The sequence below is a fragment of the Henckelia pumila genome, chromosome 2 (assembly GCF_033568475.1).
Source record: "Henckelia pumila isolate YLH828 chromosome 2, ASM3356847v2, whole genome shotgun sequence".
Lineage (NCBI taxonomy): Eukaryota > Viridiplantae > Streptophyta > Magnoliopsida > Lamiales > Gesneriaceae > Henckelia > Henckelia pumila.
This window is the reverse complement of record NC_133121.1, coordinates 90,677,787-90,696,389: the sequence shown is the minus strand read 5'-3', so window position 1 is coordinate 90,696,389 and position 18,603 is coordinate 90,677,787. Positions and strand designations below refer to the sequence as shown.

Genomic DNA, 18,603 nt, shown 5'->3' with positions numbered 1-18,603 from the left:
TTATTTTATTTGTTGGTTCTAATTTTAAATTTTTTTTTTATTTTTGTCTATGCAGTTTATGCGAAAAAGCCAAAGTTACGACTCACTGCTCTTTGATCCGGAAATCGAGAAAACTGCTAAAGCTTTGCGAAAAGCTAGAAGAGAAGAGTTGCAACAAATGGCTGAAGAAAGAGAAAGGGAAAGAGCTGTCAATAATGCTCAGGTGCCGATCAGAGATCACTTTCGACCGGTGATCAATACACATTATTCTGGGATTGCTCGGCAGAACATCACGGCGAATAACTTTGAATTGAAGCCAGCTCTGATTAATATGGTGCAGCAGAATCAGTTCAGGGGTGCAGCTACTGAAGATCCAAATTTGCACCTGCGTACTTTTTTGGAGATTGCTGACACAGTAAAGATTCATGGTGTTACTGAGGACACCATCAAACTACGATTGTTCCCGTTCTCTCTTAGGGACAATGCTCGTAGTTGGTTGCAATCACTACCTCTTGGGAGTATCACTACATGGGATGATATGGCTTCCAAATTTCTGGCTAAGTATTTTCCACCTGCTAAGTCGGCTCAGTTGAAAATAGAGATTACTACATTCAAACAGCAAGATTTTGAGCAGTTGTATGAAGCCTGGGAGCGGTACAAGGAGTTGCTTAGAAATTTTCCAAACCATAATTTTCCGGACTGGGAACAGATTGAATTATTCTACAATGGTTTGAATGGGCCAACTCGTATTTCTGTGGATGCTGCAGCTGGAGGTTCGATATTTTCTAAATTTCCTGAACAGGCTTATGAGATGCTTGAGCAAATGACTGTTAACAGTTATCAGTGGCCGAGTGAGAGATCTGCAATAAGGAAGCCTGCTGCTGGAATTCATGAAGTGGATGCATTCACTGCTTTGACCGCTCAGATGACTACTATTTCTACACAGTTGGCTGCACTGACCAAAGGGAATCAAAGTTCTAATGAGACAGCATCACTGGCGACTACCGTAAATTCTGCTGATGGATTTGAGAGTGTGGAGCAAGCTCAATATGTGAACAACAGGAATTACAATAATTATCGAGGTAATCCTGTACCCAATCAGTATCATCCTAGTTTGCGTAATCACGAGAATTTTTCTTATGGAAACAATAAGAATGTGTTGAATCCTCCACCGGGGTTCAATACTCAGAATGGTGAGGGTAAGGCATCGTTGGAAGATTTGGTGGGTAGTTTTATTGCAGAATCATCCACAAGATTTAAGAGGAATGAAAATAGGCTTGACAGTATGGAGACACACTTGACCAATGTGAGCGCTTCTATGAAAAATCTTGAAACACAAATTGGTCAACTGGCTAATGCATTGAATAATCAGCAGAGAGGTGTGTTTCCTAGCAATACTGAGGTTAATCCTAGGGAGCAATGTAAGGTTGTTACTCTTAGAAGTGGTAAAGAAATTGGGACTGATAATCCAAAGGCAGTGGATGATGAGGAAGTTGATGAGATTGTGGTGGAGTCCAAAAATTCTGATAGCAAAACTTCCAGCAAGTCTGCAGTTGTTCCTAAGAAACCGCTTGTGTCAAAAGCTGTTCTACCATATCCTCAGCGGTTCAAGAAGAAAGCGTTAGATGAGAGGTTTTCTAAGTTTCTTGACATTTTCAAGAAAATTCATATCAATATTCCATTCGCTGATGCTTTGGAGAAGATGCCACACTATGCTAAATTCATGAAAGATGTGATGGCTAGGAAGAGAAAGCTTGAAGAGTTTGAAACAGTGAAGTTGACAGAGGAGTGCAGCGCCATCCTACAAAAGAAATTGCCACAGAAACTGAAAGACCCAGGGAGTTTCACTATTTCTTGTATTATTGGTGGTGCGACTGTTAATAGGGCATTATGTGATTTAGGTGCAAGTATTAATTTAATGCCTTTGTCTATTTTCAGGTCTTTGGAGCTTGGCGAGGTGAAACCAACCACGATTACTCTGCAATTGGCTGATCGTTCTCTTACTTATCCTAGAGGAGTTGTGGAAGATGTACTGGTAAAAGTAGATAAGTTTATTTTTCCTGCTGACTTTGTAGTGCTTGATATGGAAGAAGATCAAGATGTCCCTCTAATTTTGGGGAGACCATTCTTGGCGACTGACAGAGCGTTAATTGATGTGCAGGAGGGTGAACTAACTCTAAGAGTTGGTGGTGATGCTGTCACTTTCAATATCTATAAAACCATGAAATACCAAGAGGAGGTACATTCTTGTAATCGCATTGATTTATCTAATTCTTATGAGAATAATTTTTGTGCAGGATTGGAATTGGAGGACGTTTTGGCGAGGTGCTTAATTAATTCCATAACCCAATTTGATGGGGATGATTGGGAACTTAGAGAGCAATTTCTCGCTCTTGAAAGTTTGCCAAAGGAAAAAGATGGCCAAGAAAAAATTGAATCATTGTCTTCGGAAGTCGAAAAAGAGGTATCAGTTTCTACTCCTGAATTGAAAGAACTGCCTGGTCATTTATGTTATGCATTTTTGGGAGAAAATTCGACTAACCCGGTAATTATTTCATCTTCTCTTACTCATGATGAAAAAGATAAATTATTAAGAGTTTTGAGAAAATTTAAATCTGCGTTGGGTTGGTCAATTTCTGATATCAAGGGAATTAGTCCCAATATTTGCATGCATAAGATTTTAATGGAGGAGTCATATAATCCCTATGTTGATCATCAAAGGAGGTTAAATCCTGCGATGAAAGAAGTGGTAAAAGCTGAGGTGTTGAAATTATTGAATGCGGGTATTATTTATGCTATTTCTGACAGTTCTTGGGTGTCACCAGTACAGGTTGTGCCGAAAAAGGGAGGTATGACTGTAGTTAAAAATGAGAAAAACGAGTTGATTTCAACTCGTACGGTTACTGGTTGGAGAGTTTGCATTGATTATAGAAGGTTGAATAAGGCTACTAGAAAAGATCATTTTCCTCTTCCTTTTATTGATCAGATGCTTGACAGGTTGGCAGGTTATAAACATTACTGTTTTTTAGATGGCTATTTTGGCTATAATCAAATTGCTATAGCGCCAGAGGATCAAGAGAAAACAACTTTCACATGTCCCTATGGTACTTATGCTTTTAGGAGAATGCCATTTGGTTTGTGTAATGCACTGGCTACTTTTCAGCGGTGCATGATGGCAATTTTTTCCGACATGGTGGAAGAAGTCATGGAAATTTTTAAGGATGATTTTTCTGTGTTTGGGTCTTCGTTTGATCATTGTTTGCACAATCTGACCCTTGTTTTGCAGCGTTGTCAAGAGAAAAATCTAGTGCTTAACTGGGAAAAATGCCACTTCATGGTGCAAGAAGGCATCGTACTTGGGCATAAAGTGTCATCTAATGGGCTTGAGGTGGATCGAGCAAAAGTGGTTGCGATTGAAAAGCTTCCACCGCCAAATAATGTGAAAGCCATTAGAAGTTTCTTGGGACACGCCACGTTTTATCGTCGCTTTATTAAAAATTTTTCTAAAATTACTAAGCCTTTATGTAATTTGTTAGAAAAAGATACATCATTTATTTTTGATAATGCGTGTTTGCAGGCGTTCACGAAAATCAAGGAGGCACTAATTTCTGCGCCTATTTTGATTGTGCCTGACTGGAAGGAGCCGTTTGAAGTAATGTGTGATGCCAGCGATTATGCTGTAGGAGCAGTTTTGGGACAACGAAAAGATAAGATGTTTCGGGCGATTTACTACGCCAGCCGCACTCTTGACGGAGCACAACAAAATTACACCACTACTGAAAAAGAGATGCTGGCTGTGGTGTTCTCCTTCGACAAATTCAGGTCGTATCTCATAGGCTCAAAAGTAATTGTTTATACTGACCATGCAGCTATTCGTTATCTCTTTGCCAAGAAGGATGCCAAGCCAAGATTGATTCGGTGGATACTCTTACTACAAGAGTTTGATTTCGAAATTAGAGACAAGAAAGGGAGTGAAAATTTAGTAGCGGATCATCTGTCTCGCTTGGAGTTGGAAGGAAAAGTTGAACATGAACTCATTAAGGAGCAATTTCCTGATGAACATCTTTTTGAGGTAAATTCTAAACTTCCTTGGTTTGCGGATTTTGCTAATTTTCTTTCGTGTGGTGTTATGCCTCCAGTTCTCAATCATCACCAAAGGAAGAAATTCTTTCATGATGTCAAGTTTTATCTGTGGGATGATCCGTTTGTGTACAAGAAGTGTTCGGACCAAGTGATAAGGAGATGCGTGGATGAAGCTGAAGCAAAAGAGATTTTGGAACAATGTCATTCTGCACCGTATGGTGGTCACTTTGGTGCCACACGGACAGCCACCAAGGTACTTCAGTCTGGTTTTTATTGGCCAAATTTATTCAAAGACAGTTATACCTTGGTAAAATCATGTGATAGATGTCAAAGGATTGGGAATATATCTAGGCGTCATGAATTACCGCTCACAAATATTTTAGAGGTTGAATTATTTGATGTGTGGGGTATTGATTTTATGGGACCATTTCCTATATCCTTTGGGCAATCGTATATTTTATTAGCTGTTGATTATGTTTCGAAATGGGTGGAAGCAATCGCCACCTCCACTAATGATGCTCGTGTAGTGGTGCAGTTTGTGCAGAAAAATATTTTCACGAGGTTTGGAACACCAAGGGCCATTATCAGTGATGAAGGTACGCATTTTTTCAATAAAATCTTTAATTCATTGCTGACAAAATATGGTGTTAGGCATAAAGTGGCATGTGCATACCATCCACAAACAAATGGGCAAGCTGAAGTATCCAACCGGGAAATTAAGAAAATTCTAGAAAAGACTGTCAACACGAACCGGAAGGATTGGGCAGTTAAGTTGGATGATGCACTATGGGGATATCGGACCGCGTTCAAAACTCCTATTGGCATGTCTCCATACAGGTTGGTCTTTGGTAAAGCATGCCATCTGCTAGTGGAGTTAGAGCATCGAGCGTATTGGGCGGTGAAAAAGTTGAATTTTGATATGAAAGCTGCTGGAGAAGAGCGATTGTTGCAGTTGCATGAGATTGAGGAGTTTCGTAATCATTCTTACGAAAATGCCAAGCTCTACAAAGAACAAACCAAAAAGTGGCATGACAAAATATTACTGAAGAGGGAGTTCGAGCGTGGACAACATGTATTATTATTTAACTCTCGTCTCCGCTTATTTCCAGGTAAGTTAAAATCAAGATGGTCTGGTCCGTTCACCGTGGTGAAAGTGCATTCCTATGGCGCCATTGAACTGAGCTGTCAAGATGGTCAGACATTCCAAGTCAATGGGTAGAGGTTGAAACATTATTTTGGCAATGAAGTGCGGAACATGGAGAAAGTTGCCTTGATAGACCCTGCATAAACACTCCAGAAAAGTCGGGCTGACGACGATAAACCAAGCGCTCTTTGGGAGGCAACCCAAATTTCTTATTTTTTAAAATTTTGTTTTATTTTATTTTATATTATTTTATTATTATTATTTTTTAGTTACTTTTATTGAAATTTCAGTTATTTTACTAATTTTGGTCCTAATTCGGAGTTTTATTGCAGGTTCTGTTCTTCACAAAAATCACATTTTGGAGTATGAAATTCGAGAATATAGCGCTCCAGCGCTCTCCATATAGCGCTCCAGCGCTGTTCTTACGTTGGATTTTTTTTAGAAAAGTCGAAAGTTTCGCGCTCCAGCGCTATCTTTCCGGCGCTCCAGCGCTCGTATGTGAGCATCAAAGTCGAAGATATAGCGCTCCAGCGCTGTTCTGTATCATCAAGGACGAACGTTTAGCGCCCCAGCGCTCTGCATATAGCGCTCCAGCGCTGTGTCTGAAAAAGAACGGGCGCTCCAGCGCCACTTATATAGCGCTCCAGCGCTATCGCAAAAATTTTGAAAAATAAAAGGGGATCTCAGAATTCATTCAGTCATAATCTTCAAATTTTCTAGCCTTGTTCGCCGCCTCCAAGCAATTGGCCCTTGCAATTCGAGAAAAACTCCCACCTGAAACTCTCGGCTACACCATACATCGCACAAATTCATCCTTTCCTCGCATCTTGTTCGAATTTTCGTCATCCGGTTTTCAATATTTTCGCAGCTAGGGATTTCGAAAAAAGGGGCGTCGATTTCTATTATTTCTGTCGAAGAAGTGAGCTTCGAATTCATTGAGGGGCGAAGCCGAGTTGTTCTATATCTTGTCAAAATTTCTCTAGTCCGCCGGACTCGACACCAGCCGAGGTAAATTGAACATTTTGGGGCTGAAAAAAAAAAAATTCTGCCGATTTTTTCTTTTGGAAGGGCTCCGTGCTGAGTCTTATTTACATGTTTATGGTGCTTTTAGAATTGATCATCCGAAATTTTTGTGAGAAATTCGTACATGGATTGGTAGTGGATCATTAGGTGGTGCATAATATTTTCTTATTTGTAATTGGAAGGGCCAATTTATGTGATATTGTTGTTCTGCTGAAGATTTGCGATTTGTGCGGTTATATCTGGTTGGTAGACTTGTTATTGTTGGTTGTGCGGCGTGGTAAATTGTTTCGATTGGTTGGAGATTAAGCGGCATAGTGGGCGGTGGTGTACGGTTGTGTTGAAGTATTGCTTGGTTCAATTGAGATTGCACTATTGTAATGGCTCCGAGAAAGAAACAAAAGCAGGGTGCATCTTTGTCCGGTACTTTCGATGCCCATCGGTTTTGGGATGAAGAGGCCGCCAAGAATTATTCTCTCATGGTGAGCAAGAGCATGGTTAGAGAAAGAGGGTTTGATCCTAATTCTCCTCTACCTTTGTGGGATGTGCGACAAGCAGCTGTTGCGCGAAGATGGACGAATTTTGTCCAACATCCCGGTGATGCTGTGATTTCTTTGGTCCGGGAATTTTATGCCAATCTAAAATGTAAGCATGAGCAATTCCATGTTCTAGTGCGAGGTAAGCGCGTGGCATTTGATGGGCACACCATTAATACCCTTTTGGTATGCCATCTATAGATGAGGATGAGTATTCGGCATTCAAGGCGAGTGATGTGGACTATGATGAGATTATTGTCACTCTTTGTGAAGAAGGGGCACAATGGAAGATGAAGAATGAAGCAGTGGTACATTTTCCTTTCGGGAAAATGAAGCAAGACGCGAGGTCTTGGTTTTTTTTGATAGCTGCTCGTGTGCTGCCCACTGGCCACACTTTTGAGGTGACAGCGAAACGGGCTGTGCTGACTTACTCTATTGTCACAGGAAAGACGGTGAACTTGGGGAACATCATTCAGGATTCCATTATTTCGGCGGTAAAGGGCACCACGACTGGTGGATTGCCGCACCCTGCTCTGATCACCGCGCTTTGTGCACATGCTGGCGTTACATGGGGTGCAGATGAAGAGCTTTTTAAGGTTCAAGGACCTATTACTGGGACTACACGAGAGAATATACCACCCCCTCCGCGAGCAGCCGCACCTCGAGATCGCCCGACGAGTAGCAGCCAGCCACCACCACTACCACTTACTGGAGCGTATGAGCATTTTGATGAGCGCTTGACGCGAGTGGAGCAGCGGCTAGACCTTCATTGTCATCGGACTGATATTTTCATGGATTATATGGTGGATTTCACAACGACTCTAGCCCAGCGCTTTCCTGGCTCCAGTGAGGATCCGCAGTTTCCCCCACCTCCTACGTGGCAACCCCAGGATGATGACATGGGCGATGACCACTGATGGTCGTCGCCATAGGTACGTGTCTTCCCTTGTTCTTTTATCGATTCATTGTACATTAGGGACAATGCACGAATCTAAGTTTGGGGGGGTCTTGAACTGTTATGTTGGTTGTGATTTGGATGTACAATTTTTGATGTTTATGTGGTTGTTGAATTGTTGGATTGGCGAAAGTGGTTGGGTTGAAACGTAGTATGAAATTTGGATAGTTGTTGTTGCATGCTGAATCAGTCACTAGTTCCTGCATCTGTGTTTTTAGTTCTCGTTCGCATTTTGTTTTTGCTTGTTTTGTTTTGTGTCAGTTTTATTGTTCAGTTGTTCGTTTTATTTTAATGTTGTCTGTGTTCGGTGGTGTGATTGTTTATTTGAGAAAACAAAAACAAAAATATGAAAATGAGAAAAGAAAAAAGAAAAATGGCCTATGACGATGAAGAAGAAAAAAAAAAAAGAAAAGAAAATATAATCTAGTGTTGGCGACATTGGATCTTGAGTTCTCACTTTTTCTGCACTATAGCCTTGACTGTCGATACTCCTGATAAGTAGAGAAAATTGTGTGGATTTTGTGAGAAGATTAGCTGATTTGATTCTTAACTTTGGTGATACATACTCGAAACTGAGGTAGATTTTTACAAACAGAGAAATGATTTAGGCAACTTTGTTTTTGAGCCTGCAAGCCTTTGATTTGTTAGTCTTTCATTTGTAGCCTTGCGAAAAAAAGAAAAAAAAAAGAAAAATCCAATTGGATGAAAAAGAAAAGATAGAAAAAGATGGAGAAAGTAAGGTGAGGGGAGGCATTGAAAATGGACTGAAATTTGAGTCCAAAGAAAATGCAAAAAGGTGTAGAATGTATGGAGTAGAGGAGTCAGACAAATATCTGACAATGCCCTGCAACTGATAAACCTAACCTACTCAATACCGCAGAAAATTATAAATATCCAATTCTCTTTGCTTGAATCTTATATGCTTACATTGACTATGGATACTTCTCTGCTATAAAAAGTGCTTGCCTAAAAGAACTCCCTGATAAGTCCTGTTGATCTTTGGGAGTAACGGTTGAACTTGGTGGAGAGTGTGTTGAAACTAGAGAGCGGGGTTAATGACTCTTTGAGGCTTACTGATTGCATGATTTGACCGAAAGTTAGGTGGGTAGACAAGATTGGCTACTCACACACACACGAGAACTCTTGAGAAAATTAGCTACACATGGATTAATTGTTGAACATCTGAGGCCATTTGGGTTAATAAGTTTTACTGTTTTCTTGTGTGTTTTTAATTCCCTGTGCGTCTTAGTATTTTGTTTGTGTTGTTTTGTTTTGCTCGGGACTAGCAAAAGTTCAAGTTTGGGGGGATTTGATGAGTGCAATTTATGCACTTATATTTTATATGATTTAGCTTGGCTTTTGTTGTGTTTTGAGCGATATTATGCATTTTTCTTGTTGTTTGTGTTGTTTGCAGGAATTTAAGTGTTATTCATTTTAATCGGCCAAAAGAAGTGAAAAGGAGGTGAAAAAAGAGTTGAAAAAAAAAGAAGAAATAAAATTGCCCAGACTAGCGCCCCAGCGCTACAAGCCAAGCGCTCCAGCGCTACACGGAGCTTTTCGAAGGGAGAAAAGTCGAAGAAATAGCGCTCCAGCGCTATCAAACCAGCGCTCCAGTGCTGTTGAGGAAATTGGACGGGCGCTCCAGCGCCAATGACTAGCGCTCCAGCGCTGCGCAATCCTAAAATTTGGAAAGTTTTTGATCGAGTTTAAGAAAGGATTTTAAGGCTGATTCTGAGGGATACGAGGGTTAGAGAGAATTTTTCAGAGCATAAGACAACTATTGAGCGATTGGAAGTGCACAAGAGCTTGAGAATTCGGTACGAAGACGGAAGACGGCGGCATCCGGCGACGGAGAAGCTTCATTCTAATTCGTTCTACTTTCTCTTTGAACTCTGTTTTTCTTAGTTTATGGATTGTTGGAAAAACATGAGTTATTTGATTTTGAATTGCATTATGAACTAATTTCTTAGTATAGAGGTAGACGGATCTTGACTGGAACCCATGATTGACATATTTTGATTTATATATTTAAATTTCTTCACACAGTTTATGTGTGTTTTCCTGATCTTAATGCTTTCAATTTACTGGCCATAGATTGAATGATATTTTATTTAGAATCTATCACTCGAGAGAGGAGATTTTGAATACGACATAGGAAAATACATCTTTGGTTTTTATACTGTTCGAGAGGCATATAACTCCATAGAAGTTGTTATAAGAATTCTTGTGCTATTTAACGGATTTAATAATTGAACTTTGATAGAGATATTGAGTTTGTTATTGAATACGAATTTCTGCTTGACACTCGAGAGAGGTAGTAGAAAATAATAGGGATTCTTGGCTAATAAACTAGAAGATTTTATAATTGAACAATCATTAGAAATAAATTGTGGTGTACAGTCAAGTGAAGTCGAACCTCTAGCATTCATCACTTATTGAATTTTTTTCTCGTGAACTCGTAGTTATTTAGTTTTGTTTCTTGCAAATTTTAGTTTTATAAAAATCAAATCAACTTCGTAGCTCTACATAGGATTAGGATTATATTAGTTGCAAATATTTGATATAATATAATTTATTCATTCTCCGTGGGAACGATCTGGACTTAAATTCCTGTATTATAACTTGACATCGTGCGCTGAGCGAAAAACACGCAACAGCATCCAAATATTTTTAGGTGATTATAATTTGGATTCACATTAGACCATCTAAATTCAGGGACCATGAAATCTATAGCAGAAGAAGGTGATCTATTTATGAGATAGCAGACAGTTGAGGCAGCTTATGCCCAAAATCTATTTGACAATCCACCTTCACTTAACATGCATCTAACCTTATCCATTATGGTTCTGTTCATTCGTTTTGCAGCCCCATTTTGTTGGGGCGTATAGGTACATGTTCTATGTCTAGCAATCCCATGTTTCATGCAGAAATCATCAAATTCTCGATTACAAAATTCTAAGCCATTGTCTATTCTTAATCTCTTTACTTTGTTTCTTGTTTGATTCTCAACTAAGGATTTCCATTCAACAAATTTGCTAAAAGCCTCATCCTTGGTTTTCAGAAAATAAATCCACACCTTTCTAGAGTAGTCATCAATCAAAGAAATAAAGTATTGAGATTTTGATAATGACAGTGGTACCTTTGGAGAGCCCCACAAATCAGAATGTATGTAATCAAGGGTGGATTTTGTCTTGTGAATTGCTGTATTAAACTTGAGTCTATGAGTTTTACCAAGGACACAACTTTCGCAGAAATCCAGGCTGTTAATCTGCTTCGAGTCCAGCAGTCCTTGCTTGCCAAGTTCCTGTAATCCTTTGAGATTCATGCGACCAAGCCTATTGTGCCACAACTTTGTGTTATCCTTGGCATAGATTACTGCATTTGTTTCTGCTGCAATAGTCTTGGCTTGCAAGATATACAAGCCTTGATTCAAGCTTCCTTTCATAATAACCAGTGCACCTTTTACAACCTTTAGGATACCATTTCGATCTTTGTAGCTGAATCCCTTTTGATCCAAAGCACCTAAAGATATTAGGTTTCTCTTCAAGTCAAGGATGAACCTTACTTCAGTGATAATCTTCACTTATCCATCCTCCATTCTTAGCTTCACAGATCCTGTGCCATGGATCTTACATGACTGATTATTTTCCATCAAAACTTGTCCTGTGTTTACTTCTTTATAGTAAAAAAACCAGTCTCTCCTTGGTGACATGTGATATGTACATCCGGAGTCCAAGATCCATTCCTCCTTTGATTCATTTGTGGAAATGGCCAGGACCTCTGCTTCTTCAAAATCTTCAAGCACATTTGTTGCTTCGGTTACGGAAGCAGAATCATATTTATAAGTATTAGGCTTTATTTGAGGACAATCTCTTCTAAAGTGACCTTTCTTCTTGCAAAACCAGCAAGTTTTCTTAGGCCTAGACTTTGATCTTGATTGCCTCCTGCCTTTATTTGAATATTCCTTCCTTTCTATAGATCTCCGTCTTACATTTAGCCTTCACCAGCAGATTTATTAAACTTCCCAGTTGCCCTCAGATCCAATTCTTTCGAATAGGCTCCTCCAATGACTTCCTCAAGGGTTAATGTTTCTCTTCCATACTTGAGAGTGTCCCTTAATTGATCATAAGACTTTGGTAAAGAATTTAACAAGAAGATAGCTTGATCTTCCTCATAAACATTGACATCTAAGTTCTCCAAATATGATAGCAGCTTTGTGAATTCATCAGTGTTCTCATCGATAGATTTAGTTTCATCCATCTTAAACCCATAGAATCTCCGTTTCAAGTAGATTTTATTGGGTGACGTCTTGGTCATGTACAGCTGTTCCAGTTTCATCCACATCTCACAAGAAGTTTTCTGCTTCACCACTTTTCTGAGGATTTGATCGTTTAAACTCAAGACAATCGTGTTTCTGGCTTTCTTGAGGATCTCTTCTTTGTTTGTGATTGAGTCAGACATCTTACTCTCACCCTTTAGAGCTTCATCCAGCCCCAAATTTCCCAAGTGAGCCATCATCTTTTCCCTCCAGAGATTGAAATCGTTTTTCCCATCAAACTTCTCCACCTCAAATCTTGACGTTGTCATTTTGTGAGATTGCCCTTTGGCCAGTAGACATTCTTCCAAAAGATCAATTCAAGAACTTCACTTAGGCAGAAGATCGAACACCTCCAGAGCGAATCAAGATAAACCCCTCGATCAGTGAATAACCAAGCTTTGATACCAATTTGTTAAGAAATCTCTCAAGAACTTGTGTTCACGCGAGGAAGAAGAAGTAGGACAGTTAAAAACTAACTCCCATTACCGGTATTAATAAGGAAGTTTAATCTCAAGAATTATCTCAGCCGTAGGAACAAGTATAAGTATACTTGTTTAATTTTGGCCGTTGATATTAATATTGAGTCAAATTAGTCTTCACAGTTGATGTGTCATGCATTCCTGCAAAATTGAAAAGTACTTTATAGAATATTTGAATGTTGAAAACATGAGTGGATTGAGCCTTTTCAATGAATTGTGTGCTGCATTGGATTATCTTGGACTTGATGTTGATAATATTAAAGGACAAGGTTATGATAATGGCCCCAACATGAAAAGAAAGCATCATGGTGTTCAAAAAAGATTGCTTGATGTAAATCCGATAGCCTTTTTTTACATGTCATGTGGTAGTCATTGTTTAATTTGGTGATTTTTGATATGGCAAACTCTTGTGTTAAAGCAAAATTTTTTTTGGAGCATGTCAATGCATGTATACTGTGTTATCTAATTCTACAAAACGTTATGGTATTCTATTGATTGTTTGGATAATTTGGCACTCATATCGAAAGTGTCAAAACTGTTAAGTCACAAGTTGGGCAAATCAGAGAAGCTTTACTTAAGATATCAGATTTACCTGATGATGCAAGATTATCCAAGGATGCTAGATTTTTGCTAACTCATGAACTTAGTAGCTTTGAATTTTTGCTAAGCTTGGTAATTGGTATGTTATTCTCTACAACATAAACTCGGTTGGTAAATCCTTACAATCTGAAACAATGCATATTGATTTTGCGGTGAAAAAATTGAAAGGGCTTGTGTAAACCCGTATCTTATTTTACAAACTTAATTGGTTAAACATGATGAAGAGATTTCAATCTAAATTAACCAAGTGATTAATCGGATCAAAAATGTGGAATCAAGACTTCGGAACCACCAAAGAAATCGGACCTTCTGAAGTAGGTTCGGAAGTACCGAAACATAGCAGATGAGATCAGAATCAAAGGGTGATTTTGGACCTTCCGAACGTGAGATCGGAGTTTCTGAAGGTTAGGCCATGCGCACTAGTGACGTGTCGCTAGCATTTGGACACACAGACACATGCAGGAGATCGTAGGGATGACAATGGTTTGGGTATAAACCCGGCCCCGCATTGAACCCGGCCCGGCGGGGCGGGTCTAGACCCAGCCAAGCGGGTCCACATGCGGGTCCGGGGCGGGTCTCGGGTTTGGCCAGAGCCGCCCCGCCAAAAATATATATTAATATATAAATATAATATATATATATATATATATATGTAGATATATTAATAATATATAATTATATTTTTATATTAAATAATCAATACTTTATCCGTAATTTGACTTTATAATATTTTTGGATTGAAATGATTTTAATATATTATGATTATTTTTATATGAAAATATATTATAATAATTTTTCTTTTTTTATTAATTATTAATTAAATAAAAAATGATACGTTTTAACTTGTGAGAACATTTTTTGTCCTAAATATTATTAATATAAATTTTAAAAACATTCTTTGCATTTTTAGCCTATATACTTACACTTTTTTATTTTTATTTTTCATTTTTTTTTGTCTTTTTTTGCCTGGAATCAATATTGTCACTCGGAAATTTATTGTGAGGTGGTCGCGGATGCTAACACGGATTTTTACTTCGCTTAAAAACCGAAGTCTTATCTTGGAAAAACCGAAGTCTTTTTTCGGTCCAAGGAGCCAAAACCGGTTCAAATGCCGAAGTAAAATATGTCTTTTACTTCACCATTTTCGTCAGAATGAAGTAATTGATACTCTACGGCTTCATAGTTTACACGATTATCGAAGTAATATTGATATACGATTTCACAGTTTTTGAATTGTGGTGAAGTAAAATGTGTCTTTTTAGTGCAATAAGTTTCAATTTAATGAAGTAGTTGCTACATATGACTTCACAAATTTCCGAGTGACGAAGTAAATGTTTCCTTCTACTTCGAGACAATTTTAATTTTTCAAACTATTTTTGGTTATATTATGTGGGGACCTCAGGTTTCTAATCTTATTTTAGGGCAATTAATGATTAATAAAACAATTAATCAAACAATTAGAAATAATAAAACCAAGAGCTAATTTTTTTTTTAAACCCAGACCCTCGCTCGATCGGACAAACTTCCCCGATTAAGTGATCCCAAAAATTTGCTCTCGGGTTCCAATTTTTCAAGGCCGTGCTCGATAACATTCACCTGATCGAGCGGGCTATTTTCCAAAAACATGACAGAACAGCTTTTCTTGCTGTCAAACTTGGTAAAAGGCATGAATCATCATCAAAATCAAATCCCAAGCATGTCATATAATCTGGAAACATGCATATCAACATATATAAAGTTTCAAGCATCAAATCATGTGTTTATTACATCAAACGAATAGCATAAAAATCACGAAAATACAAGCTACACTATGTCTCAAAAGAGAGATTCTAAATCACAAGTTTCTTGCTAAATTTGATGCTATCTAACTACCATGCTTCAGCTTAAAACCCGAGTCCACACTTGCTAAATATCACTCCTGAGCTGTCAATGTTGCTGTTGGAAAACGCGGCTCTCAGAGCAATCACGATTGATACCCGGTGCAGCGGAAGTTTAAAAATTTTATCATGGAACAATTCCATGGTGTGGGTATCAACCGTTTAACGATTAAATTATTTTATGTGTATGTAAAATTTAAATAACAATTAAATAAATTTTACCTCAAATCTCGCAACAAGATTAATGGACACCAACAGAACAATTCTGCTCTTGTTGTCTCTCCCTGGAACCGATGAACGCCTTCAATCAGGTCCACGAACAGAGGTTTAATCCCTCTGATAGATTGCACTAGAAAATCTATCAGAAGTTTTCTGCGAAGAGAATACACGAATTTGATTCGTTATTCCTTACTGCGATTCAAAATCACAGACCGGAATTTCTCTGTGACAGAGCAAGGGGGCGGCCGAAATATTATTTGAGAGGAACTAGGGTTTTCGATTTTTGCTCTAAAAAATTATGACCTGTTCTGTGTGATTTCTGTACTGAAATAACTTATTTATAATGCAGGCCACTAACACCTTAGGGCCCATTAGTCATAAGCTGGGGCCCGACAAGCAAAGCCCACTCGTTCAGAAATTAATATAAAATTCATCGTGACTCCGATTGATGAACTGATTTCACCAATGTGCACAGAAACCATTTCTGCACATTTTAAAGTCAAAATAAATTTTCCTGAATCCGAATTCAGTGGTTTCCAAAAATGTCCATCCCTATGTCATTTTAGGAAATCCTACTCCCTTACTCTTATTTAAGAAGTCCAACTCCTTAGTTCATTAAATTTAACTCTTTAAATTTAACTATCTCAACGGGGATTAAAACTCCATTACACTGTGTGACCCTCAATGGTTCAGGGATACAGCTAGCCGTGGGCTCACAACTCCTTGTGACTCGGAACAACACTTTCCGACTTGCCCAACGAATCATGGTAAAGCGCCTAGCAACATCGCCCCATGATTCCCTAGGTATCACTGATAGTGCCTACAAGAACCAGTAGATTTTGGTTAGCGTACAGTACGGTCCCTTCATCCAAATATCCCGATCGAATCAACAACCATTGGTATATCGAGAGTCGCTCAAGATTCGATAACTATGCAATACATCTTGAAGATCAAATTAGTGACATCGCATGTGCTACTAAGAAACCATTTCTTAAATCACATCAAGAACTCTGGCCAGAGATTTGTCACACTAATATCTCCTCAGATCGCATAGGATATCCATACTCGCAAGTATGTGGTGAATCCTTGACAACAATGCATTGACTCCTATATGTGTCGTAACTGTACCCAATCTCGACACCTGATGACCCCCATAGAGTCGGTAAACGAGTCAAAGCACAACACTAGCATATAGAGTCTCCATGATGTTTCAAGTCGTAAGGACTAATGGTGTACAACCAAAACCGCGGACTTTATCCACTCGATAAGTGATAACCACTTGGAAAGTCCGGATAGGGTAGTTCGACTATTCATCCTATGAATATCCATTTGCATGCTTCGAACATCTCCATGTTCCCTACCAATGAAACGTGGTACTCCGCATCGCAAATGCTAGTCTCAAACTCGAGCGATCCTTATCCTTATTATCGGACGGCTCAATCGACTAGGAACGGTTTTAGAATATACAGTGACTATAAGATGTATTTCATGATAGACATCCCCATGTTCTACCACATCTTACATACACTATAGTATATTCAAGGTCTTTATCAAAACAACAATAGTATATCACAATATAACAATATGAAGTAATATAAAGTCATTGCCATTAATAAAAGTGTAAATAATATTAAACAAAAGATTGTTTATACAAAGAGTCAACAAAGCCCATAGCCACACAGTTGGCTCACTGGGCACCCACTCTTACAATCTCCCACTTGCCCTATAGCCAACTAGTCATACTACGTAGACCCATTGCTTCGCGATGTTTGTCAAACAATGGTCCTGGCAAAGGCTTAGTAAGTGGATCAGCGATATTGTCTGCAGAGGCCACTCGTTCGACACTGATGTCTCCTCTTTCCACAATCTCCCGGATTATGTGGTATTTCCTCAGTACGTGTTTGGATCTTTGATGAGACCTTGGTTCCTTTGCTTGAGCAACGGCACCCGTGTTGTCGCAGTACACCGGGACTGGACCAACAAATTCAGGAATGACGCCCAACTCTTGGACGAAATTCCTCATCCAAACGGCCTCTTTAGCAGCAGCTGATGCTGCAATGTATTCAGCCTCAGTGGTGGAATCCGCTGTGGTGTCCTGCTTGGAACTCTTCCAAGAGACAGCACCGCCATTGAGCATGAACACAAATCCAGAGGTTGACTTCGAGTCATCCACATCACTTTGGAAGCTAGAGTCGGTATAGCCTTCCAGTTTGAGTTCTCGTCCTCCATAAACCATGAACATATTCTTAGTCCTTCGCAAGTACTTAAGAATGTCCTTCACGGCTTTCCAATGCATCTGACCAGGATTAGACTGATATCTGCTCGTGACACACAGAGCAAATGCTACATCCGGTCTGGTAGATATCATCCCATACATGATACTACCTATAGCTGACGCATATGGTACATGTGTCATATTCTCTATCTCTGCTTCAGTCTTGGGACACATAGACTTGGATAGAGAAACTCCATGACACATGGGTAGATGTCCTCTCTTGGACCCATCCATTGAAAACCGTTTCAATATGGTATCGATGTAGGTTGATTGAGTGAGTCCTATCATTCTCTTAGATCTATCCCTATAGATCTGTATCCCAAGAATGTAGGATGCCTCACCCAAATCCTTCATCGAAAATCTACCTGATAACCATATCTTTGTTGACTGCAACATCCCTACATCATTCCCAATGAGTAGGATGTCATCAACATAAAGTACTAAGAATGTCACCGCATCCTTAACTACTTTCTTGTACACGCAAGGTTCCTCCGGGTTCTTGATGAAACCAAAATCTTTTATTGTTTCATCAAATTTCTGGTTCCAACTTCTTGATGCTTGTTTTAGACCATAAATTGATCTCTGAAGCTTGCATACCTTATGCTCGCTTCCCATGGATGTGAACCCCTCAGGCTGCCTCATATAGATTTCTTCTTTAATGTCTCCATTAAGAAAAGCAGTCTTCACATCCATCTGCCATATCTCATAGTCATACCATGCAGCTATGGCAATTAGGATTCTTATGGACTTGAACATTGCAACTGGTGAAAAGGTTTCGTCATAGTCAACTCCTTGCCTTTGAGTATAACCTTTAGCCACCAATCGCGCCTTGTAGGTCAATACCTTACCATCAGGCCCAAGCTTTCTTTTGTAGATCCATTTACACCCTATCGGAACAATTCCATCGGGAGGATCTACTAAAGACCAAACTTGGTTTGTATGCATCGAATCCAATTCTGACTGCATAGCTTCAAGCCATAAATTCGAATCCGCATCAGAAATTGCTTCCTTGAAGTTTCTTGGATCACATCCAATGTCGGGTTCATCTTGACCCTCTTCAAGAAGAAGACCATATCGAACTGGAGGTCTAGAAGTCCTCTCGGATCTTCTAGGTGCAG

General features: G+C 39.1%; 1 non-coding gene across 1 annotated transcript; it reads right to left on the bottom strand.

Moving 5' to 3' along the window:
- Nucleotides 1–566: 566 nt before the first annotated feature.
- Nucleotides 567–672, bottom strand: LOC140885724 (small nucleolar RNA R71). Its single transcript, XR_012151141.1, has one exon. It is a non-coding gene; the product is annotated as a small nucleolar RNA R71 (small nucleolar RNA).
- Between the last annotated feature and the right edge of the window lie 17,931 nt (nt 673–18,603).